This window comes from Neomonachus schauinslandi, chromosome 2, assembly GCF_002201575.2.
Source record: "Neomonachus schauinslandi chromosome 2, ASM220157v2, whole genome shotgun sequence".
NCBI classification, from domain to species: Eukaryota; Metazoa; Chordata; class Mammalia; order Carnivora; family Phocidae; genus Neomonachus; species Neomonachus schauinslandi.
The window spans coordinates 75,610,900-75,636,183 of record NC_058404.1 but is presented as its reverse complement, the minus strand read 5'-3'; positions in this window follow the sequence as shown (position 1 = coordinate 75,636,183).

Genomic DNA, 25,284 nt, shown 5'->3' with positions numbered 1-25,284 from the left:
GACAATCATTCTGTTCCCCAGAAGAATGCCTGTGTGGTGTAAAGTCCTCAAGGAAAGTGATAAAAATGAGAAAGGGTAGAAAAGAAACAGACAATGACCAACATACATTTATGGGAATCTTTTTCATGGAAGATACTTGGCTAGATGCTGAAAAACTGTTGCCTCAAAGTTAATTTGCTAGCAAGAGCTACATGTGGATCTGTCCAGCAGGAATAGGAGACATAAGCATGGGGTTGAGAAAGTTGGCCTGAAGGATGCAGATCATGTAGGGATGAGAACTGGTGACTTTCACATTCTTTACCAGTAGGTTGCCTTTACTATCTTGGCCTCTCTCCTCCTGAGCTGTGAAGATGAAAAAAACCATTTTCTTCCTAAAGACCTTCTGTTCTTGCCTCCAAGCCATGGGGGTGCTCGATAACTATTAGCGTCTAATGATGGCACAGGAATATTCCTCTGAGCAATTGGAGAGCTGTAGGCGTGTCACACACTGACAGGTGCTCACAAATCTCTTTTTGCTGTTTTGAAATATCACTGCCAGGGGAGTTGTATACAACTTGTTCTGACAGAGTGGTCTTAAATATTCATTCCTTTTACCTATTACTTTAAGAGAAATGCCAGCATTTAGTCTTCAGGCTGCCAGTAGCAATTTTGGCAAAATTGTATTACAGCTTTTTCAAGATACTTATTTTCAGATAGCTCATTTATTTACACATTAATATGTTAATGTTATTGTTAATGATGGAGGAAAGGCACTATGAGGTTAGTGGAAACTCAGGGGTTAAATGGAAGTCTCTGATCATTTGTACTCTCTGGTAAGTTCAGTAGCAAAGATTTATTACTGTGGGAGGCAGGATGGCAACTTAAATCCAAATCTGTTTCGAATCCCTGCTCTGCCATTTAGTAAATGTGTGATTTTGGACAAGTTATTTTCCTTTGATGAACCTTGGCGTCCCCATGGTTAAGTGGAGATCAGAATGCCAATCCCAGGGAGTTTTTGTGAGGGTCAAATAAAATAACAGCTGTGAAGTGCTTAGCATGGTAGTAAAAAATCAATGCATGGTAATTGTTATTTATGTATGGAGGCTCAATTAGCACCATTCTAGAGACTGGGGGGTGTGTGGTCAAGGGGTGTGTAAAATATATGTCTGCAGGGCCACAAAAGATGGCAACAGATATGTAATTGACACATAAAAAATCAGGACAGTAGGTAATGAAGTGTCATTTGTACAGAAAGTACAATAAGAAACAAGACAGAGGTCACTGTGGTCAGAGTTTTCAAGAATCATGGTGGGGATTGTATCAGGAATTCTTTGGTCATAAATTATAGAAATTAAACTGTATGGAAGGGGTATTTATTGGCTTACCTGGCCAGAGTATGGGCAAGTGACGTGAGTCTCTCGGAAGCCAAAACTGAAAACTCCTGTACCACCAAGACTCTCTGTCTCTTATCTCTCCTTCTCTCTAGGTCAGTTCCCTCCACGTGGCTGGGGCATGGCTGGGGCATGGCTGGGGCATGGCTGCCAGCAAGCCAAAGAGCAGCCAGAAAGGGGGCCTGACCTTTTCCCTTAGTCCAAATCTCAGAATCCCAGGATTGGCTCTGTTGACCTCTCTTGGGTGACATGCTTGTTCTTTATGGCCAGTGGCACAAATAATCTGGTAAATGGTAGCCCCATTTAGAAATACATAGTTGGGGGGTGCGCCGAGGTGGCTCAGTCAGTTAAGCATCTGCCTTCGGCTCAGGTCTTGACCTCAGGGTCCTGGGATCGAGTCCCGCATCGGGCTCCCTGCTCAGCGGGGAGTCTTCTTCTCCCTCTGCCTCTGCCTGCAGCTCCCCCTGCTTGTGTGCACGCTCTCTCTTTCTCTGTCAAATAAATAAAAAAAAAAAGTCTTAAAAAAAAAAAAAAGAAATACATGGTCGGGGTGGGGAAGAGGAACGGTTTCCTAAAAAGAAGGATTGTACTTTTCTCAGAAGTAAGGAGGGGTGCTGGACAGCCAGAGCTGGTGTTTTTACTCCTGGCGGAGGAAGAGGACAGCTTTAGTGGGTCGCAGGGAGAGAGGCAGATGTGAAGAACACTAAACCAAAGGCACAGAGTGTGGAATTAGAAGATGATTTGTGTTAGTGAAACAGAATAAAGTAGACTCAGAGCGAATGGTTTGGAGTGGTTAGTTGAGGAGTTTGGAATGATCTGATAGGGCATAGATCCTAAGAACTGACATCAATTTGATGTGTTATACTGGATCCTGGCTTTTATTTTTATTTTTTAAAGATTATTTATTTATTTATTTATTTGAGAGAGAGAGAGAGAAACAGCATGAGAGGGGGGAGGGTCCGAGGGAGAAGCAGGCTCCCCGCCGAGCAGGGAGCCCGATGCGGGACTCGATCCCGGGACTCCAGGATCATGACCTGAGCCGAAGGCAGTCGCTCAACCGACTGAGCCACCCAGGCGCCCCGATCCTGGCTTTTATTTAATAATAGGTTTTACATTGTAGAAAAAGTATTTGAATTGGTAACTTGAGAACTAAGTTGAATGCAGTTGGAAAGTTACACTCAATGAGCATAGACAAGGTGGTCTTTGTAGTCACTTTGTTCTGTTCGTCCTGGCACTCCCTTCAAAATTAGATGTTATCAAGCATATTTATAGTACCTTTCCTGTGGGGGGAAGAAAAGGCCAAAAAACTGTATTTCAGAGTAACCAAATAGTTTGAAAAATACCGTGTTTTTAGAAGAATTCTAGCTAATAAATGCAGAAGGAATGATAAAATATAACCATTTTATTACTCCTAATGAAATAATAGATCTAGAGAATGGTCACCAGTGACTAAGGGTCAAAGGTTGATGGCAAACTTTATAATGATGGATTAGGCTAATAACCCCTGAACCCACTGATCAATCTTAACGTTACAAAAAGAGAGAGAAGTAGATACTACTTCTAGTAGTAGTACTATTTTGACGTGATAGGAAATATACAGAACTATCCATGAAGTTTCTTGTTTTATTTTGTATTTTTTTGTTTTTTATTTGAAGATTTTATTTATTTATTTGACAGAGAGAGACACAGCGAGAGAGGGAACACAAGCAGGGGGAGCGGGAGAGGGAGAAGCAGGCTTCCCGCTGAGCAGGGAGCCCGATGCGGGGCTCGATCCCAGGACCCTGGGATCATGACCTGAGCCGAAGGCAGACGCTTAACGACTGAGCCACCCAGGCACCTAAAAGTCCATAGCAGTGCCTTGGTGGTTCAGTTGACTGTCCGACTCTTGGTTTCCACTTGGGTCATGATCTCAGGGTCCTAAGATTGAGCGAAGCCCTGCGTTGGGCTCTGGGCTCAGTGCAGTCTGCTTGTCTCTCTCCCTCCCCTTCTGTCCTTTCCCCCTGCTTGTGCATGAGTGCATACTCTCTCTAAACTAAAAAAAAAAAAAAAAAAAGAAAGGAATAATAGTGGTATTATTATTTTAAAGAGTCCTTATTTCTTAAAGATGCATAGTAACTTTTTTTTCGGTTTATATGGTTTGGTATTAGTTTCCTATGGCTACCTTAGCAAATCACCACCTACTGGGTGGATTAAAGAAGAGAAATTAATTTTCTCATAGTCGTGGGGGCCAGAATTCTAAACTGAAGGTGTTGGCAGGCCATGTTCCTCTGAGGTGCTAGGGGAGGCGTCCTGTGTCTTCCCGCTTCTGGTGGCTGTTCTTGGCTTGTAGCCGCACCTCTCTGCTTACTCTCACATCCCCTTCTCTGTGTGCATCTGTGTCTGATCTCCCTCTGCCTCTCATGAGAACACGTGATTGCATTTAGAGCCTCCTTGGGTAAATGAAGATAAATTCCTCCTTAAAGTCCTAGATTACAGTCACACCTTTTGCTATAGAAGGTAGTATTCACAGCTTCTGGGGATTAGGAAGTGATCTATCTTTGGGCGGCATTTATTCTGATTAGTTTAGATATGGTATATGAGATTTGCTTTCACTTTCAAATGACCCAGCGGATGCAAGGAGTGCCAGTAAGAGATTATGATCGGCTGAATTAGGATTGGCCATAAATTGTTAATTTTTTTTCTAAAGATTTTATTTATTTGAGAGAGAGAGAGCACGAGCGGTGAGGAGTGGCATTGGGAGAAGCAGACTCCCCGGGGAGCCCGATGCGTGGCTTGATCCCAGGACCCTGGGATCATGACCTGAGCCAAAGGCAGACGCTTAAGTAACTGAGCCACCCAGGCGCCCCCATAAATTGTTAATTTTTAAGCTGAGTGATGGCAGTTCATTGTACTGTTCTCTCTCCTTTTATGTGTTTGAAAATTGCCATAATAAAAAGTAAAAACAAGAAAGGTAAACTCTCAGAGCAGGATTCCTTAGTAATCTGTTACTCTCAGCATCCGGACAATGTATCACATTAACCTCAGATAAACACAAACCTCAATTTTTTCCTGTTAATGAGAATTAGGTGTGAGATTCCTAACATCCTGGTGAATCCTTCAACTTTTCACTACCTTTTTAGACATTTCTTTGTGCTTCTCAAGAAACATGAAGGATGAATGAAAATCGGTTTACTTGGAATCAGAAATTGTTTTTTTTTTAAAGATTTTTTAAAAAATTTATTTGACAGAGAGAGACACAGTGAAAGAGGGAACATAAGCAGGGCTAGTGGGAGAGAGAAGCAGGCTTCCCGCGGAGCAGGGAGCCCGATGTGGGGCTCGATCCCAGGACCCTGGGATCACGACCTGAGCCGAAGGCAGACGCTTAACGACTGAGCCACCCAGGTGCCCCTGGAATCAGAAATTGTAAGATGTAAGATGACCTGAGGTTTAGCTAGGTCCTTTTTCTCTTCTACACTAAAATCTTGTGATTGTGTGACGTGGCATGGTTGTCTGTGAAGACTCATGGGCAAAGTAATTTATTGTATTATAACATCTTTCCCAAGCAGATGAAATTATAAAAGGGGTAGCATTTTTATTATAGAACCTAACTTTCAACTCTGTTTTCATGTGATCATAAAATGTCTCAGTGACCCACAACCTGGTCTATAGAGTATATTCCCTGGCATAGCTCTGTAGTAATTAATATTTTTCTATGAATTACTCTTTTAGGTAGTACTACAGTGTTATAAGGCTTGAGAAATCTAATTTATTTTATTGTTTTTTCCCCCAAATAATGAGATTTTTCATGATTGCTCCTTCTCACCCCGTGCCAGAAAGATTTAAAATTATACCTTAAAAATAACCACATGACTGGCACCTGGGTGGCTCAGTCAGTTAAGCGTCTGCCTTCGGCTCAGGTCAGGATCCCAGGGTCCTGGGATCGAGCCCCGCATCGGTCTCCCTCTTCAGCGGGGAGTCTGCTTCTCCCTCTGCCTCTCCCCCTGCTTGTGCTCTCTCTCTCTCAAATAAATAAATAAAATCTTAAAAAAAAAAAAACACACAATGATGTAGAGCACAGCATTTCTCAAAGAGCTATTGTGGCATGTCAAAAATACAGTATTTCTCAAAACACTGCTGTATGCCCAATTCAGCCTTAAGTGTATGTGCTATAAATGATAATGGCTGTTAGGATACTGTTGTAGAATATTCAAGTTACTTTACGTCTACTTGAGTACCTTAATTTTTTTTTTTTTTTAAGGGAAGGAAAACAAATTCATGTGCACAATCTCTGATCACATAATGCCTGGGTCATGACTTCAGTCACCAAAAGCAGCATGTCTAAAAGTGCATTTAGCCTTTAGAAGTCAGTTTATTGACATTACCGTGGTTTTATAGTCTTTCCTTGGTGTTTTTCATATTGAATTTGTTCCTTCCCAAGTTAAAAGCTGCATTTTGAAGGGTTGGTGTAAACTCTAGTTGTGAAATCTCAGAATTAGACTGTCTTTTTTTAGCTCATGGAATTAGAACTTAGCTGGTACATTTGTTGTTGATACATGAGACGACTAAAACCCAGTTCCTTCTTTTATGTTCGTTTTGAGCTGCGGTACAAATTGGTCTGTATAAGTCAGACAAAAAAAACATGTGGCCAAAATTAGACTTTTTGTGGCATATGTGTTCAGATAGTCTAGAAGGCTGACTACATTTTGAACTTAGTATATTGCTATGACATTGTCTCCAGTCTTACAGGAAAGCCGTATTTCTTTGGAGGGTGTGGACTGGAGGTGGCATATTGTAGTAACATAGATATAAAAATAACTTTTCCATGTGGGTAAAGTCATTTGTGAAAGAATAGATTTAAATCCCTGCAAGCCTCTTGGGCACTGTAGTTGCTTACTAAATGGTTTATTATAAAACTTGCTGGTGATTATTAAATTTCTCAGCCATTCCATCCTTTAAGAGTTGTAAAATCACCCAATTTATGTACCCTGCAATAAAGAAGAAGTGATGTATGGAAATAATCAAGATAGTGGTTTACATTTCACTTGATACAGTATCATGATAATCTGTTCGGCATTTTTTAGTGTATGCTTATGTGCAGGGAAGAAATATTTACTCAGTAATAGTCTTTATGAAATAGGTTCCCTTATTCACCAGTTGTAGCATAATTTTTCAGGAACCCACATTTTTACATCAAATGAGTTACTTCTTAAGTTTTGTTTTTTTCTTTGCTACTTTTTCTTCTTCATTTAAAAGAAAACAAACTATGATGTAGAAAGCTGATGGGAAAAGAATCCTAGCATTTGAATGATGCTTTTTGGTTTGCAAATAATTAACAAATAAGGAACTCTTAGGCAAAACCAAAGTATCATCTTTGACTAAATCACGGAGAATACCATCCAACCCTTTATCGAGTTGACATCCTTGGTATCTCTCAAGTCCATTCATTTCTTTAATCTGCATTAACTCTACCCTCTCTTCTAGATGATTACAGTAGTTTCTAAACTGGTCTTCCTACTTCTACCCTGTCTACTCTCCAGTTGGTTCCTCATTCCAGCCTTGGTGATGTGTGTGTATGTGTGTGTATATATGTATATATATATATATGTATACATGTGTATATGTATATACACACGTATATCTATATGTATATATATTTATTTAAAAATTCATTTATTTTGAGAGAGAGCGTGTGGGGGGAGGGGTAGAGGGAGAGGGAGAGAGATTCCTAAGCAGACTCTGCTGAGTTGTGGAGCCTGACACGGGGCTCGACCTTATGACCCTGAGATCACGAATTGAGCTTAAACCAAGAGTTGGACATTTAAATGACTGCTCCACCCAGGTGCTCCTGGTCTTAGTGATATTTAAACAATGCAGATTTCATGGTGTCATTTTCCTTCCCCATTGTCCCTCCCATTTTAGGAGGCTTAGGGCTTCTCATTAAGGTAAAGATCCTTATGTGTGCCGGGCTCTGAAGGGTCCAGCCTGACTAGCTTGCCAGCCTGTCTCATACCCTTCTCTCAGTAGCTCACAATACTTTAGCACCACTGTCTTTCAGTTCTTAATGTGCTCATACTCTTTTAAAAAGCCACAGAGTCTTTGCACATGCTGTTCACTACTCAGAGTGTCATTCCTCCCTACCCTTACCATCTCCATATGTCTCCCTATCAGTCCCCTTTGCTTAATTAGTTAACTCCTATTTATCTTCAGCTCAAATCTTTCCTCGGGGAAGCCTCTTTATACAAGTTGGGTCTCACTCTTACAATGAATCTTTCTTACATCACCATGAATCTTTTTCTCTCCCATTGGACTTACTGGTTATAATTTATGTGCTTATGTAAATTGTCTTTGTAAGGGCAGGTGGTGGGCCTGTTTTTGCTCACCATTATATCTCTAGCATATACCTATATCTTTAGCATAGTACCTAGCACATGTTAGGTGTACCATAAATATTTCTTGAATGAATGAAAAACATGAGAAGAGATGGTATCAGACATAGCTGTTCCCTAGTTGATTAAGCACATGCACAGTGCCAATACCAAAGACATTGTAAGAAGTGAAATATGGCTTTCAAAGAGGTCATCTGGGGAGGTTGCCTGCTTATTCTGTAGCTGCTGCTGTTGGAAAGGAATTCTGGAACAATTTAGGAATTGTTGTTATTTATTTTTTTAAAAAGATTTATTTATTTATTTATTTTTCTCTCCCATTGGACTTACTGGTTATAATTTATGTGCTTATGTAAATTGTCTTCGACAATTTTTGAATAATTTATGTGTTTATGTAAGTTGTCTTCGACAGAGAGAGAGAGAGAGAGAGAGAACGCGTGCGCACACAGAGAGGGGGAGCGGAAGAGGGAGAAACAGGCTCCCAGCGGAGCCTGGAGCCCGATGTGAGGCTGGATCCCAGCACCCTGAGATCATGACCTGAGCCGAAGGCAGCCCCTTAACTGACTGAGCCACCCAGGCACCCCTAAGAATTCTTCTTAGAGGGAGTTTACAACCAGTTAATAAAAGTATTTACCCTTTTGATTAAAAATACCCAGCTTGTGGGCGCTGGGGTGGCTCAGATGGTTGAGTGTCTGTCTTCGGCTCGGGTCATATTCCCAGGGTCCTGGGATTGAGTCCCGAGTTGGGCTCCCTGCTCAGCGGAGAGCCTGCTTCTCCCTCTGCCTCTCTCTCTCTGTCTCTTATGAATGAATAAATAAAATCTTTAAAAAAATATATATACAGGGACACCTGGGTGGCTCAGTTGGTTAAGCGACCACCTTTGGCTCAGGTCATGATCCTGGAGTCCTGGGATCGAGTCCCGCATCGGGCTCCCTGCTCAGCAGGGAGTCTGCTTCTCCCTCTGACCCTCCCCCCTCTCATGTGCGCACTCTCTCTCTCATTCTCTCTCTCTCAAATAAATAAATAAATAAAACCTTAAAAAAAAATCCAGCTTGATGGGGTGTCTGAGTGGCTTAGTTGGTTAGTGTCCGACTCGGGTCATGATCTCAGGGTTGTGCAATTGAGCCCTGCGTCAGGCTCTGTGCTCAGTGTGGAGTGTGCTCGAGATTCTCTCTCCCTCTGCCCCTCCCCCCCTATCTAGAATAAATAAATAAATCTTAAAAAAATATCCAGCTTGATGATTCTAAATGTACTGCCAACTTACAGGTACGAAATTCCACTTTCAAAGAACCAAATTTGCCACAGTTAAAAATTTCAAAAGGATGTTATATACATGAAGGCAGCCTTAAAAGAGTTGTTGCTAAGATATGTTGAACATTGGCGGGCATTTTTGTAATCAGCATGTAGTCTTTGAAGGGGCTAATATTCCTGTGGATGTGTGGGTTTTGCTATGTTTCCATTAAAACTTTTCACGAAGTCACTCTTCATGTTGAAAGGATGTTTCACATTTTCTTCTGGCCATCAAGGCAAAGAGGGATGCATTTTAAGTCATTCACTTCATCTTTGTGCTTTTCATCCTCCACGGGGCGAAATGAGTCCTGCAAAATTTGTTTTTTTTACCAGAGAGGAATGTAATAGGGGATTGAGTTAACTCTTATAAAGTGCTTTAAATTCCTTAGATGTTGAGTTCTGTGTCTTGCAGAAGTCCCTGTTAGTAGGAAAGAGCACAGAACTGGGGCCATATTCTTCCACTGGAAAGTATCCGGGATTCTTGCCAAGTTCTATTCAAGATTATTTATTCAGTACTTCTCTTGATTTAGTCTCCAGCACCTAACCTCTCTTGTGCTAGGGATTGCCCTTTTACCTCCTGATTTCGGAAAGAAGTTGTGTGTATTCCCTTTCCCTGATAGCTTAAGTCAGCATTGATCTTGAGCAGAAAAAACTGAACTCAAATGACCCCACATATGTCAATGTCGTTTAGTCTCTGGGAATGCTCTGGGATATACCCAACTGATAACTGAGGTTCGTCTTGGAGCAGGAACTGCCCCATTCAGGTCACCTTTAGCCCTGTACTTTTCACTTGTTCACCTTTGGGAAAATGTGCTCAACTTAGCATGATCTAGAAAGTTGCAGAATGGTGAGCAGCTCTGTAAGTCAACAGTTTGGTGGCAAGTTTTAGTTGTGTGGCCCGTAACAAAAGTTCTGTTGACCTTTGATTCTTGAGTGTTCTTGCTTGCACCCGAACAACAGAGATTTGGCTTTCTTTAGCTTTTTATTTGGTTTACTCCTTTCCAATAAAGGCTTACATTTTCATACTGCTTCAGTGCAGACCATATTTACTTATGCAAATGTATTTTTCATGCCTCCCAACGGAAATACATCTTCTGTGCCGAGCATAGTATCAAGATTTGTGAGAGAATTAGCTTTTTGAATTTGGTCTTTTAAAAAGTGGTTCTGTGCTAAATATCTTTTCTGGCAGACCACTGCTGCTTGTTCAAAAAGCTCTTCGAGGAAGACCTTTCAGTATTGGAGCGGAAGACTCACTCACTGTGTTTTCTGTCTGTGAATCTCAGTGATTCCTGTCTGTGACTGAGTCATAACCGCATACCTGAATCGGTGACATTCATAGTGTGAGCTCTGGCCAACCACTCCCTGCCTCCAAATGGAATTATTGTCCCTCGCAGGGATTTGAATGCTGTCGACTGCATTTTCGACTGCATTTTGACTGGGATGTACTTACTTCAGCATTAAGTCCTTTATTATTTTTAGTTTCTATAAACCATCCAATCTTAAGCTGGGGTCATGTTATTATGTAATGTGTTTAATGGGGATGGTTCTTTTTTATTTTTTAAGATTTTATTAATTTATTTGACACACAGAGAGAGCACAAGAAGGGGGAGCAGCAGAGGGAGAGGGAGAAGCAGGCTCCCCACTGAGCAGGGAGCCTGACACGGGGCTCGATCCCAGGACCCCGGGATCATGACCTGAGCCAAAGGCAGACACTTAGCCGACTGAGCCACCCAGGTGCCCCTTGATGGGGACGGTTCTTATGCTCATCACTTACCTGATTGTTTTGCTGTTTCCTGTGGGGGAGGTGCATTAAGGGAAAGAGAATTGCTCTTCTGTGCAAGGTGGTGCCGTCCTGGGACATTGCTTTGCTGTAGCTCCTGGAAGTCTTAGGAATGATGACAGTATTGTGCTCAGGTCACCAGGGCTCACTGGGCGAGCACTGAAGCACCGTGAGGTCATGAAAAGTTAATGGAGAATTAATGGAGAATTGTACACATCATCCCCTGCTATTTTACATAATGATCTACTCAAGTTCAGACAATGTATATTAAAATAGTCTAACATGAGTTAAACAATTTAAAACTGGTAAAGAAGGGGTCATAAAGGATTTAGGACTGAGGGTTCACTCAGCGGTGAAATAAACAGGCTGCTTTGCCTGACAGATTTCCTCATCTTTCAAAGGGGAAGAGGAAGTGAGTAGAGGGGAAATGGTATGCTTCCAGCCTTGCAGGTGATCAGTGCTGGAGCTGGGCCCTGAACCCAGACCTCTCAGACAGCACAGCTGGTGATTTGAACCTCCCTCGGTGCTTCCTTTCTTCTGGGATTAGGGCATTATGTGGCATATGAAAAAAATACAGACTCCTCTTACTCACAAGATGAGAGGAAATCAGATTGAGAAGATAAATGAATAAATTACTTGGGCTTTTATTGAACCAGCAATGCAATTTAAAAGAAGTTTATCGGGGCGCCTGGGTGGCTCAGTCGGTTAAGCGACTGCCTTTGGCTCAGGTCATGATCCTGGAGTCCCGGGATCGAGTCCCGCATCGGGCTCCCTGCTCGGCGGGGAGTCTGCTTCTCCCTCTGAGCCTCCTCCCTCTCATGCTCTCTCTATCTCATTCTCTCTGTCTCAAATAAATAAATAAAATCTTAAAAAAAAAAATAAAAAAAAAATAAAAAAAAAATAAAAGAAGTTTATCAAGGGCCCAACACGTGTAAAGCACTGTGCCAGGGCTAGAGAAGATACCAAGATCACCAACTGTCAGAGCCTGTAAAATATATACAAAAATAACGTACACAAGACAGAATTCATTCACTCAGCAGACGTTACTTTGGCACTTATGGTATGCCAGGACTGGGCTAGACACTAAGAATCATGCGTCTCTTTATCAATCATGCAAAGCTTTTGGTCACTTGCTGTGTGCCAGGCACTGTTCTAGATGCTGCAAACACAGGTGAGAACAAAGCAGGCGACGTCTGTCTTCTTGCTGAGTGTACGTTCCAGTGGGAAGGAGATAGACCATAAATAAGCAAGAAAAGACCTGCAGAGCATGAAACTAGGGTGGTGTGCAGAGAGTGGCTGGGTGGCTGCATTCGATTGCAAAGGTAAGTAAAGTAGGATACTTCGCCTGGACGAGACAGACATGTCAACCGCCAACTCCGGGATGACTCAGTGTGTGCGATGACTGCTGTGTGAGCCAAGTGCTGTGGGTGCCGCCGGCTGTGAAGGCCTTGCATGTCGTCACCAGAGAGCTGAGGGATTACTACGAGCAGCGCGCTGACAGGACAGATGTGTGTTTAGGGTGGCAGTGGTGGAGCAGGCTCAAGGATCGGCTCGACAGGGAAGACACTGATGATAGGAAGTGATCATTCCTGTGAGGAATGAGATGCCATAGCCAAGTGCCAGGGGAAGGGGAGAGGAGGAAGTGTTACTTCTCCCTGAGAGAATGAGGGAAGGCCTCCTGAGTGAGGTGACACTTAAACTTAGCCTTTACACATGCAGAGATGAAGGGAAGGGCATCCCATGGTTACATTACCATGAACAAAAGTGGAAAGATCCAGCTTATTTAGGGAGTGGCTAGACTTAGGGGCATATGCTCGGTGGGAGAAGCCATTAGGCCTGATATCCTGGGTTGCTCAGGTAAGCAGAGGGAACCCGCTGTAGGCTTTTTTAGTAGACAGACGTAATCACAGCCACAGGAATATTATTCTTGAGTAGTGTGTCAGAGCAGTTGAAATTATCACTGAGTGATAATTCAGGAGGCTGATGCGATGGCCTCGAGCTAATGGTGATGTGACCTGAGATGGTGGTCCCTGGGGCTGGCTTAGAGATAGTGGGGCCGTCGCACAGGTAGGGAATAGCAAGGCAGACTACTGGTCAGATATGGGAGGTTGGGAAGGAGAAGGAGGAACATTGATTTCAAGAATGTAAGGGAGGAAAAAGTGAAATAAGACAAACCGGGAGAGGGAGACAAACGGAAAGAGACTCTTAATCATGGGAAAAAAATGGGGGGTTGGGGGGGGGGGGGGGGGGGGGGGGTTGGGGGTTGCTGGCTGATGGACATTGGGGAGGAGGGTATGTGCTATGGTGAGCACTGGGTGTTATATAAGACTGATGAATCACAGACCTTTACCCCTGAAACAAATAATACATCATATGTTAATAATAATAAAAAAAAGAATATAAGATGACTGAGGAGAGAGGATTTCTATACAAATGAGGGTGGCAGAAGGAAAGTGTGTTTGAGAGACAGATTACTTAGATTAGTTTGGGATTTGTGGAGTTAATGTGCGATGGGACCTTGAGGGAACAGTGTCAGATAAGTATGTGAAGATAAGATTTTAGCTCTGGGTTAGAGTATGTAGATTGGGGTGATAATTAAGCAGCTCCAGTTGTAAGGATAGATGACATTGGCCGGGGACTGAACTTGTTCAAAGAGAGAAAGGAGGTGAGGATGGAAACTTAGAAACACAATAATTTTGCCTATTGATTTTTATTTTTGTTCTTGTACTTTAGTGCTGGTAATCTCTGAAACTACATTGTTGGATTTCAGCCCTGCACTACCAGCTCAGTCCACTGTGTTGCTTGAAAAATTGTGCTCCTGGGCAATTTTATCTGGACTCCTTTGTAGAATTCAGTTTTATTCAGGGACAACATTAAAAAACAAAAACAAAAACAAAACAAAACCCAGCTTTGGGACCCCATTTGTTGTTGGGATGATACTGGGACATTTTTACATCCTATCTTTTGATGTCTCCTAGAGCATTTCTTTCATAGTAGGTCATAGGAAACAGCTTTGCTTCCCTGGAGGAGTGCAAATATTTGTTCCTCATGGAAAATCATATAACTGGTCACATTAACCTTGTCATGTTGGCTGCCAGGGAGCACAGAATCAAATTCTCTGCTCAACTGTGGTGACTGTATAGGACTCTACGGTCTCCATATTTCAGTTCTATTCTAATATCTCTTCTCCCAGCCACAGTCTTCATTTTCTTCCCTAATTTATAGATTACTTTGTCATAATTTTAATAAAAAGACTCATCCCATTTTAAGTTCATATGTTCTTTGTTCTCTACAAACCTTGTCTCCGTAGATAATTTTTAGGCAAATGGTACATAACCACAGACTGCAGAACCAAATGAAACATGAGGTAACGGTGAGAGCCAAGTTGACGAGTAAATATTTGCACATCGACCCTACCCTCTCTGCCTCTTCTTGATCAGTTATTCATTTTTAGGTGTATGAATATTTGCAATAAGAATTGGAATTTTTTGTCAGTCATTCGTAAATTTTAATATTTGGTCCATGTGGAATCTTGGAGTTGATGTTAATAATGGCCAAGGACTAATCAACTAAAATTTGAACTAATGTGATCTAGTAATGCTTTTATTTTTAATCAATTTATGTAAACTCTGCTGCAGAGCTGTGTAATGTTTGTGGAGTGTTCACTATTGAGCAATGACTAGATCACCGATTAGGTAATAAGAATTGACCTCTTACCACCAATCATTCCTAGCTTTTGTTGTCTAAGAAAGATCTTTTCCATTCTATGCTTTCAGTGACCAGATCAGGAACTACACGTGTTTTTAACAAAACTCTGTTAGATTAAAATAGCCAAGTATAGGGATATCTATTATTATTGGATTTATTCTTCAGTAGAAATTTTCCCCTAATTTTAAACTTGAAAAAGTGTTATCCTTCCCTCAGACTACTTTGTTAGTTCTTATAAAGTGGGAAGATACAAACCTGTGCTGATATAAATTTAAGTGGTGCAAAGACCTTTGTAGAATCAAATGAATATCAAATGAGATATTTTTAGGAACTTTGTTTTAAAGATCGTAATTCCTGATAAATCTCACTTTTGTTTGTTTCAGACTGATGACCTAGTTTCTATATACGTGAAGTATCAATTGTTAATATCGAAATATTTTTGTGATTCAACGTGTGTAAGGAAAAATGAATTTAGTTATATAATACAGTGGCATTTACTTATTTAGACCCCATCTCGTTCCACAAAAAAGAAGTGCAGTTATTCTAAATGTGGCAATAACGCTTCAGTATCTTCTCTGAATGCTATAGGTATGGAGTTGGTGGTCATGGTAGAGCTGAGGCCTGCTCTTCTGCCTCACGTCTGTGTTGAATTTCTTTATTTTTCATTAGAGCTTCTCAGCCCTACTCAAACTTATTATTTATTGTAAAAAAAAAAAAGGATATATATCCTTAGGATTTTTATTACATTTAACAGAATCTTCTATCAGGAACTGTAGGTTGAATTTCTTTCTGATCTCAGTATCAAAAAATAGTTGTTCTGTCTCTGAGCAGCTGGTTTATTTTTACCCTGTGGACACAATATTATAACCGATCATGTTTCCCTCTATGTGTCGGCTGCTGCTGAACTTGGAGTCCCTGCCTACCTCCTTTTCTTCTCCCTCCTCCTCCTCAAATGTCTAGAACACCTCTCTTCTACCTTGTTGCTATAGTCGTTGGTACACTTATCTTTCCTACTAGTTTAAAAACTGTTTGGAGACAAGAATTCTACTACTTTTCTTTATCTTCTTTCCATGGCTATCACAGGGCCTTGCACATATTTGGCTCTCAAATAATGGCTGAATTGAGCATTAGTAGGTCATTCAAAAATAGCTCCATGTTGGGCCCTCCATGTGATAAGGACAAGGAGAAAGAAATATGCAGTATGCCAGAGAAGGTTTTGAAGTGTGCCGAGGGTCAGAGGGATTGTATGTTTGAAAATATGGCACAGTGAAATGTCATGCTCCTAAGGACGAGAAAAGAATGTTGAATATTGGAACCAACGTAGGCTACTTTCCTCATTGTGTCATATCTAAATATACTGCTGTATCACAATTGGGAGCCTGGCGTCTCCCAGCTTTGTTCCAGTAAGAAAGATCAATTCTCCCCTCACAGAAAAAAGGTAAGGGGATAGTTAGGAGAGGAGCAATCTAGTCCGTGTGGGTTGAGAAGTTGCTTTGAGATCTGTGCACATAAATGCTGTCGTTACTACACCTGCTGAGTAATGCAGATTACATCACCTCTAGAATAGTTGAAATGAAGTGGTTGTGAGCTGTAGCCAATGACCCATGTATTCAACTATTATTCTATATTATTAAATTCCAGTACAACTCACGAATGTGGAGTGAATTATAATAGTACATGGCACATGTCAAAAGTCTTTTATAGGAAAGTCCATTGAAATGAAAATGAACCTGGTTAACTGGAGACAAACGATCATCAACTTTAGACACATAGTTGGTAGCACTTTCTTTTATAATTAAATATACAAAATCTATATTTTGTGCGTCGAGAAGGGGAACCTTTTTTTTTTTTTTTTTAACTTAAAAAGATGTTATATCCCTCATTATCGTATGTTATTGGTAAGCATCATGATTCTAATAGTAAAACTGTAAATATCAGAGGCTTAGAAAAATTCTAACCAGAGAAGGAACTTTTTTCATTGTATTTTTCTCTCCCTTGCTCTCCTCTGAAAACTAAACTGTAAGATTTGTTCAATAAAAATAAAAAACAAAAAAGCCCTCTGCCTTACCAGAATTTCATTTTTATTATTACTTTTATTTATTTTTTATTTTTTAAGAATTTCATATTTAAAAAACTGGTTAGGGTCTGGAAAGAGTGTCTTTGGAATAGTATGTGGTTGAAAACAAACCTCAAGACCCTTAATTGAATTAATAACTACCAGTTACTTAGCGTGATACTGGTTATATTATATAATTTCAGATTTTCTTCTAAAGCATGATTTCCACAGATGAATCTTTTTTTTTTTTTAAGATTTTATTTATTTGAGAGAGAGAGAGCACATGAAAGGGGGGAGGGTCAGAGGGAGAAGCAGGCTCCCTGCTGAGCCGGGAGCCTGATGTGGGACTTGATCCTGGGACTCCAGGATCATGACCTGAGCCGAAGGCAGTCGCTTAACCAACTGAGCCACCCAGGCGCCCTCCACAGATGAATCTTAAATAGTGGCATTTTTGACATACAAATATGTTTTAATTCTGCTAGGGCCAAATGAAGACTTGAGACCTTAGTTTCCCAATTAATGATAAAGGTTATGCTCTATGAGGCTATGCATAAATAATTAGAAGGGGGTGGCATGGCATTAAAGCATGGACTGTGGAGTCTGACTGCCTCATAGGGTTGTTGTGTTTATTATTCACGACAAGGAGTTTGAGGAGCGTCCGGCACAAAGTAAGAGCTATATAAGTGCTTGCTGTTTTTTTTTATTGTTGCTGTTAAACGGCAAAACCATATACTTATGTAATTAAAAAAATATTTTCATTGCTTCCAATAGTGTTTGAAGCTCTTTTGAAGTGATGAAAAGGACTTCTGTTGTTAAAAGTTACAAAAAAAGCTAGAGAGTTCTGGAACTCCTCTTTCTCTCTAAGGCGACTTTGCCTAAATTCTATGGGTCTCCATTGCCTCGTCTGGAAGATGACAGTTCCATGATGGTGGGTCTCTGATGTCTCTTCAAGCCCACAGCAATTCTGGGATTCTTTGATCTTACCTTCTGTTTAAACAAGAAGCTTGAGGTCATTTATGTCCATATCCTTGATCTGGAATGGCAGAATTTTAGAAGTAGAAGGGGCTTTAACCAAATAGTCCACTCTTTGGGGAACTCCTGCCTTTTCTTAGCTTTGAATAATGGTGTTTTTAAAAAATTTATTTATTTTTTTGTAGATTTGTACCAATCTTTGTTTTTCCTTTTGTATCTTTCCTCCAAAGCACTTTTTACAGACTATGTAATGTATTTACTGTGTTTATCGTTTGTACCTTCCTGCTCGAATGTAAGCTTCACAAAGGCAGGGATCTTTATCTTTTATTGTTCAAGCGTCTGGCACACCGTAGGTGCCAGATAGGGGCTCAATAAATATTGTTGGGCAAATGAATGAATCTTCAGTTGCTTAGTGGACATTTCTTTTAATGGATCACTTCTCATTCTCTCCTAAAATAACTCTCTTTTGTGATTTTATTTCCACCAGTGACACTACTTTCATATTACCAAGAGCAAAATCCTGAAGGAATTGGCAGCCACACCTGAGATAGAGCGAATTAGATGATTTTCAAGGGGATTTAGACAGTCCCTGGCATCAAGGCTCTTGGTACAGAAATAGTGACAGTACATTTTTCACACAAGGTAGGTGGACTTGAATCTTCTCAGAGAGAACCTTTTGAGCCAGAACTAGAAGTAACTGCCTAACTGCCCAGGCAAGTAAGGTTCCCCAAACTTACTACTAAAACCACAGCTTCTCTGGGTTAATATTCCTGATGTGCTTCCTTTGTCATGCTAGTTCTTTTGGCGATTCCTTGTTGCTTCTAAACAAAGTCCCAGCCCGGCATCCTGGCATCCAGTGAAACCCCTCAGAGCTTTCAGTTCCATCTCACAGTAGTGCCCCTGGCCTGTTCTCTGCTCAGCGGAGGCTCTACCTTTCGTGTCTCCTAAAGCAGTCCGTTCTTTCTTTAAAACCCCTCCGTTCACACCATGCTGTCACCCATCATGCGGTGGGTTTTCATCCTCCTTCACCTATCCAAATTACCTTTCTTAATCTACCAGAGAGACTTTTAGCCCTTACTTACGTGAAGCCATCTGTATCATGGTTTTGGGCTCCCAAATGCTGCATTATTCTTAAATATTCCCTTTGCATATTTGTTGCTTTCCTCTCTTTATAATAATCTTTTTGAGGGAAGGGGCTAACAGAGTAATGAACTTGGGGGTGAGGGAATGAGTCACAAAACATAGCTAAAGCAAAACCCGCTAAGCTGTGGTGCAAAATTTGATTTAACGTAAGTGTATTTACTAGCTTGTGATGAAGTTTTCCAGGGCTTTAGAAAGTGCTAAGATCAAGTTCTTCTTTCCTTTTTTTGGGTGTGTGGGGCATTAAAATGTCCCTTTGAAAAATCAAATGATGGTGAGGGGCACCTGGGTGGCTCAGTCGGTTAAATGTCCGACTCTTGATCTCAGCTCAGGTCTTGATCTCAGGGTTGTGGGTTCAGGCCCCATGTTGGGCTCCATGCTGGGTGTGGAGCCTGCTTAAAAAAAATCAAATGTTGGGGGTAATATCTAGTCATGGTAATGGCTTCAATGAATTACCTTTACTTTGAAAAATAGAAAACTAGCAATTGTATTGATGGAATATGTGGGTCTCTGTGTATGTGTGTGTCTGTGTCTGTGTGTATATGTAATTTTACTAGTTTCTGAGATTAGCAGGTCTGGGAAAGACAAGGCTTGGTAACTGCTCATCTGCGAGCAGACACACTCTGTCCTTTCACCGTCACCTGTGGCCATCCTGCCCCTGCTCAGTTGCACAGTATTCATTTTTCAAGATCTTAGACATTGGCTTGAGATTTTTTTTAAAGATTTTATTTATTTATTTGACAGAGAGAGATACAGCGAGAGAGGGAACACAAGCAGGGGGAGTGGGAGACGGAGAAGTAGGCTTCCCGCTGAGCAGGGAGCCTGATGCGGGGCTCAATCCCAGGACCCTGAGATCATGACCTGAGCCGAAGGCAGACGCCTAACGACTGAGCCACCCAGGCGCCCCTGGTTTAAGATTCTTATGCTGTGGTTTGACTCTGGTTATCCAGGGAATGCATGGAAGTTACCTTCCCAAATATGCAAAAGGGTTCCATTCCATTTTCTGAACTTCAAAGAGTATTTTTTTCTTGTTCAGTGCAGATTAATCTAGACAATGGCATTCCTTGCCCTTTCTAAGTAAATCAGCTTTATTCATGTCATCAAAAGAGGAATTTTGCATGGCTTTCTAATTTTTCAGACCAATTGAAAAACTCCGCGAGGATACATAAGACATTAATTTGTTCATTTTCTTTCCAAATCTTGAGCCACTTGTTCTCTTGTTCTATATTGTAAGGCAAGTTAACATTCTCCTCCTTTTCCCAATTGTTCTGCAGTTTCGAGTTTTCATTGAATATACTATATGTTTACTCTTGGATTTTGACATTTTAATTATTGGGAGTATTTGATCACATATAATCTTAATAATGTTCAACAGTACCACACAGCTCACGTTTGTGGAGGATGCTGACAGAATGACAGGTAGTGGGAGCCAATTTTGTGTTCTGCACAGATGACTGGTGAACAGAAAGGCAGGGTGTTCCCATGCTAGAGCAGACATAATGTGGTATCTCTTGGTTACTGTGTAGTTCCAGGTAATAGATACCTACTGTTTTACTCAGAGTTTTATTGGTTGCAGAGAACAGCGGACCGCTCAGTTAACTTAAACACAATTTTTAAAAATCTCCAAATGTAGGATTTAACAGCCAGTCTCAGTGATACCGGTGGACCCATTAGGGACTATGGCATGGGATAAGAAGTCAGGAATCATGGGCATATTGCCTCCTCTCTTGTTTTGTCTTTCTCTGCTTCTCGATTTCCTTCTCTTTTACGTGGGCCAATATAGTCATGCCTACTAGCACTGACATGACCTTTGGTTTTAGGCCCATGTTACAGCCTGTATTTTTCATAAGTCAGATTCTTGAAAGGGACAGTTTGATTGGCTTAGTTCAGCCGATGGATCCATTTCTCCTGGATCAGGTAGCTGCTCCGGGTTCAGTGACCTGTTGGGGTTAGGGTCAGGGAAGACGAAGTTGGATATTGTATCTCCTGCCTTGGTTCTTTGTTAATAATCTGTTCTTTTTTTAAATATTTTTATTTATTTGCCAGAGAGAGAGCGCGCGCATAAGCAGGGGGAGCGGCAGATAGAGGGAGAAACAGGCTCTCTGGGGAGCAAGAAGTCTGATGCGGGGCTCGATCCCAGGACCCTGGGATCATGACCTGAGCTGAAGGCAGACATTTAACGACTGAGCCACCCAGGTGTCCCTTCTTTTCTCTTTTCTATTGTCTTTTTGTTATACATGTTGAGAGATTTCCTCATTTTTATCTTACAGTACTTTCACTGAACTTTATTTTGGTAATCATATTATCAAAATTATTTAAAAAGTTCTTTATTAGGGGCAGCTGGGTGGCTCAGTCAGTCCAGTGTCTGACTTTTGATTTCGGCTCAGGTCATGATCTCAGGGTCCTGAAACTGAATCCCGAGTTGGGCTCTGCGCTCAGCGAGCTTCCTTTGCCCTCTGCCCCTTCCCTGCGGGCTCCCCCCTCCCCGCACTCTCTCTCTATAATAAATAAAATCTTAAAAAAAAGTTCTTTATTATTCTCTAATCGTTTTATTATCATTGTGTTTCATTCCTGTTTAATGGTTGTAGTATCTTCTTGGAATCTTTGAGTTGAATTCAGGTGATTTCCCTTTAAAGTACTCTTCTGTTTTCCTGACTTAACTGTTTCTTTTCAGTGTCAGGTTTTTCCCTCCCTAATGTTACTGATTTTCCTTGTAGGCTTGGTTGCCTTTTCATAATTAAGAATGAAAGACTGGGAGAGTTTGCTTTACTATTTTAAAAAGATCTGGGGGCGCCTGGGTGGCTCAGTCGGTTAAGCGTCTGCCTTTGGCTCAGGTCATGATCCCAGGGTGCTGGGATCGAGTCCCGCATCGGGCTCCCTGCTCGATGGGAAGCCTGCTTCTCCCTCTGCCTGCCGCTCCCCCTGCTTGTGCTCTCTCTGACAAATAAATAAATAAAATCTTAAAATAAAATAAAATAAAATAAAAAGATCTGTATGTTGAGTTTCTTCCCCCCATGCTGTAGCGCTCCCCTAAGTAGCAGTTCTAAATAGAGTTGGGGGGCCGGGGCTGAATGGTCACCTGGCAGCTTTGCTTCTTCCAAAAATGCCCTGAGGAGGAGGATTTATTCTGAGGGACCAAATTCACCTCGGAAGGCTTCATGAAAACCTCTCTCACTCCCCGCTATCACATTGGTTCAGTTCCTTTAGAGACGAACCCCAGATGTTTTGTCTGTCATTATTACACTTGGCCAAGCTACCTGGAGGCTCTGTGAGAGAGTGAGGGAGGTGGTGTGGTAGTGTGAACTGTCATCGTGTCATCCCTGTATTTCCTGCTCTGTGTCATCCTCCTCACTCTGTGATACTTGTTGTCTCTGAGCCCGGAGTCTCCCTGGGATTCCGTGGAGCAGATTGTCTCCGTGGTGGCCCCTGGGTAGCTGCTTTCCCCTCAGGCTCCATCTGTCAGCACATTCCCATTTCCTGTTTTCTAGAATTTGTTGAAATCTCTTGTCCATTTGACGTTGTCTTCCAGCAAACTGTTTTTAATCCCCTGGAATTCTTCTGTTTTGTTTTTTGAAGCTTTCGCTTCTTTAGGAATTCAGGAGGGGCAACCAGGCTGTCAACCATTTTGAAACTGAAGTCTTACCAGGTTGTTTATTTAAAAAAAAAATAGCAATTAGTTTTTGGCTTTTATTATACTTTTTAAAACGAGAGATATATCATACATACACACGTACATATAAAAGAGTACATATCAGCGTATGTATAATTTAAATAAAAATAATAAAATGAACACTGGTGCCTACCAGATAGCTTAAGAAATGGAATATTATATTTTTAGTACTTGGGAAAACTCTTATGTGTCCTTCCTTGATTGTGTCTTCTTCATTCCCTCTGCCTCCTGTGGTAACCATTATCCTTTAATTTTTAGTCATTGTCTTGCATTTTTTCTTTAAGAAAAGGACTTGCCTTATGTGTATTTATCTCTAAACAATATATTGTTTAATTTTAACGGCTTTTGTTCTTTGTAAAAATGGAATCCTATAACATGTATTCTTCTGTACCTTGTTGCTTTACTCAAGATTCTGTTTTTGAGACTCATCCATGTTTATTCATGAAGCTATATTTTATTTACTGCTGTGTAGAATTGCATCATAAGAATACACCATATTGGGACGCCTGGATGGCTCAGTCAGTTAACTGTCCGACTCTTGGTTTCAGCTCAGGTCATGATCTTGGGGTTGTGGGCTCAAGCCCCAGACTCTGTGCTCAGTGGGGAGTCAGCTTGAGATTCTCGCTCTCCCTCTCTCTCGGCCCCCCTGCCCCCACTCGCATGCTTTCTCTCTCTAATAAAAATAAAATCTTAATTAAATATGGTGTATTCTTTTTTTTTAATCTTTTCTATTGCCGAGGGACATATGTGTTGTTTAACTTTTTGCAATCATGAGAAAGATTGGTATGAACATAGTTCCTGTTGTATATATGCTAAAGTTTCTCTAATGTATAAACCTAGGAATGGAATTGCCACGTCATAGAGATTATGCATGTTTAGGCTTTTTTTTTAACTGATTTTTTGTTTTTAAAGATTTTATTTATTTATTTATTTACTAATTTACGTATTTATTTGTCAGAGAGAGAGAGCGCACAAGCAGGGGGAGCGGCAGGCAGAGGGAGAAGTAGGCTCCCTGCTGAGCGAGGAGCCCGTTGCGGGACTCGATCCCAGGATAGGACCCGAGCCAAATGCAGACGCTCAACCAACTGAGCCACCCAGGCGCCCCTTGCATGTTTAGTTTTACTAGGTGATGATGACTATTTGCCAGTGGTTGTATCAGGACGTATGACATTGCCTGTGGCTCAACAACACTCGTGTAATCAGATTTTAAAACATTTTTGCCTGTTTGGTAGCTGTGAAATCATCTTATTGTGTGTCTTAAAAATTGAGATGTAATTTATGTGTAGTATAATTTACATTATTATGACTTTAATTTTCATTTCCTTCTTAGGTTAAAGATAAATTTCCATATGGCTATTAATTTTTCATGCTTTCTCTTCTATGAAAGTTTGCCATGTTTTTCCAGTTAGTCTTCTCTTATTGACTGGTGACTGTTCCTTCTATATCCTGAGTATGTAAGTGCGCGCGCACGTGTGTGTATCTGTATATCTGTATATCTATAATATGTGATGGAATTTATTTTTGATATGCAGAAGCCATTGCCAGGAGGAGTAAGAAGTGCTCATGTCCAGTAGTCAGTTTTCTGCCTGTATGATTATGGCATTCTCTTTCTCTCTTTCTGGTTGTGATTACTCTTGGATAAAATTGAGAAGTAAATTTTGGCCCTTGAGAAACATTTTGGAGGCTTTTTTCCTTGTCTCCTCCTGATCTGGCTGACTGATATTCGGTGACTCAGAACGTTTCCTTTGGAGTGCATACTATTACATTGGAGGATGATGCTTAGGCTGCCCGGTGCCCTACAGATGTGTTTCGGGGTGTCACGTCACAGGCCGGCCAGCACGCGGCCAGCAGGGGATTTGGGCTGTGAGTGCCAATCCAGATCTTTAATGTGAGAGCCCTGGTATTTTTCTTGACTCCGTGGTGAACACATTTCAGAAATTTTCTGAAATTTAATGGAAAATTAAGTTAGGCTTGATATAAAATGATAGCATTAATTACTACCCAGTCTTTTCTCCATTTAACAGTGTACTCTGAGGTTAGCTTAAGGGACGTTTTCTCTTGAGTGGTGATATTTCTATAAATAAAAACTTTATGAGATGGTGAACATGGTACGTTTTACGTGTATTTCACCACAGTGTTAATTAAAAAAAGCCCCAAGGCTGGAAAAAAGAACTTTTTGGAAAACTTAGGGCTGTAATAAAAATGCAAGGATGACTCTGGGAAGTAGCGTATCTGTTTTTGAGTGCAGACATCTTTCAGAAGTTAATTCAAATTGCCAATATATGGTAACTAGCAATACCTCTCTTACATAAGCTGCTTATTCTTTGTCATGTCTGTTCTTTTAAGAAGGTTTACTTTTTTTTTTTTGGTAAATTTTGGAATGAATTTTAAAGGGTTGACTTTTATTTGTCTTCGTTGATAATATTAGCTATCACTTCCTCTCCACTGCAGGCTCATGGACCTTCTTTCATTTCCTGTAATCACCATCCTTTTCCTTCCTCAGGACCTTCCCACAGGCTCCTCTTTTCTCTAAGCCTGCTCCAATTTATCTTACTATTATTATTTCTTAATGTGGTAAAATATACATGTTATTGGCTGAATTCACGTCTCCCCAAATTCATATGTCAAAGCCCTAACCTCCAGTACCTCAGAATGTGACTGTATTTGGAGACAGGGTCTTTAAAGAGGTAATTAACTTAAAATGAGACCATTAAGGTGGGCCCTAATCCAGTATGACGCGTGCCCTGGTAAGAAGAGGAAATTTGGACACAGTTGCTGAAGGAAAACCATGTGAAGACACAGAGGGAAGGCTGCCACCAACAAGCCAAGGAGAGAGGCCTCAGAAGACCCCAACCCTGCTGACACCTTGATCTCGCACTTGAAGCTTCCAGAATTGTGAGAAAATAAATTTCTGTTGTTTAAGCCACCTAGTCTGT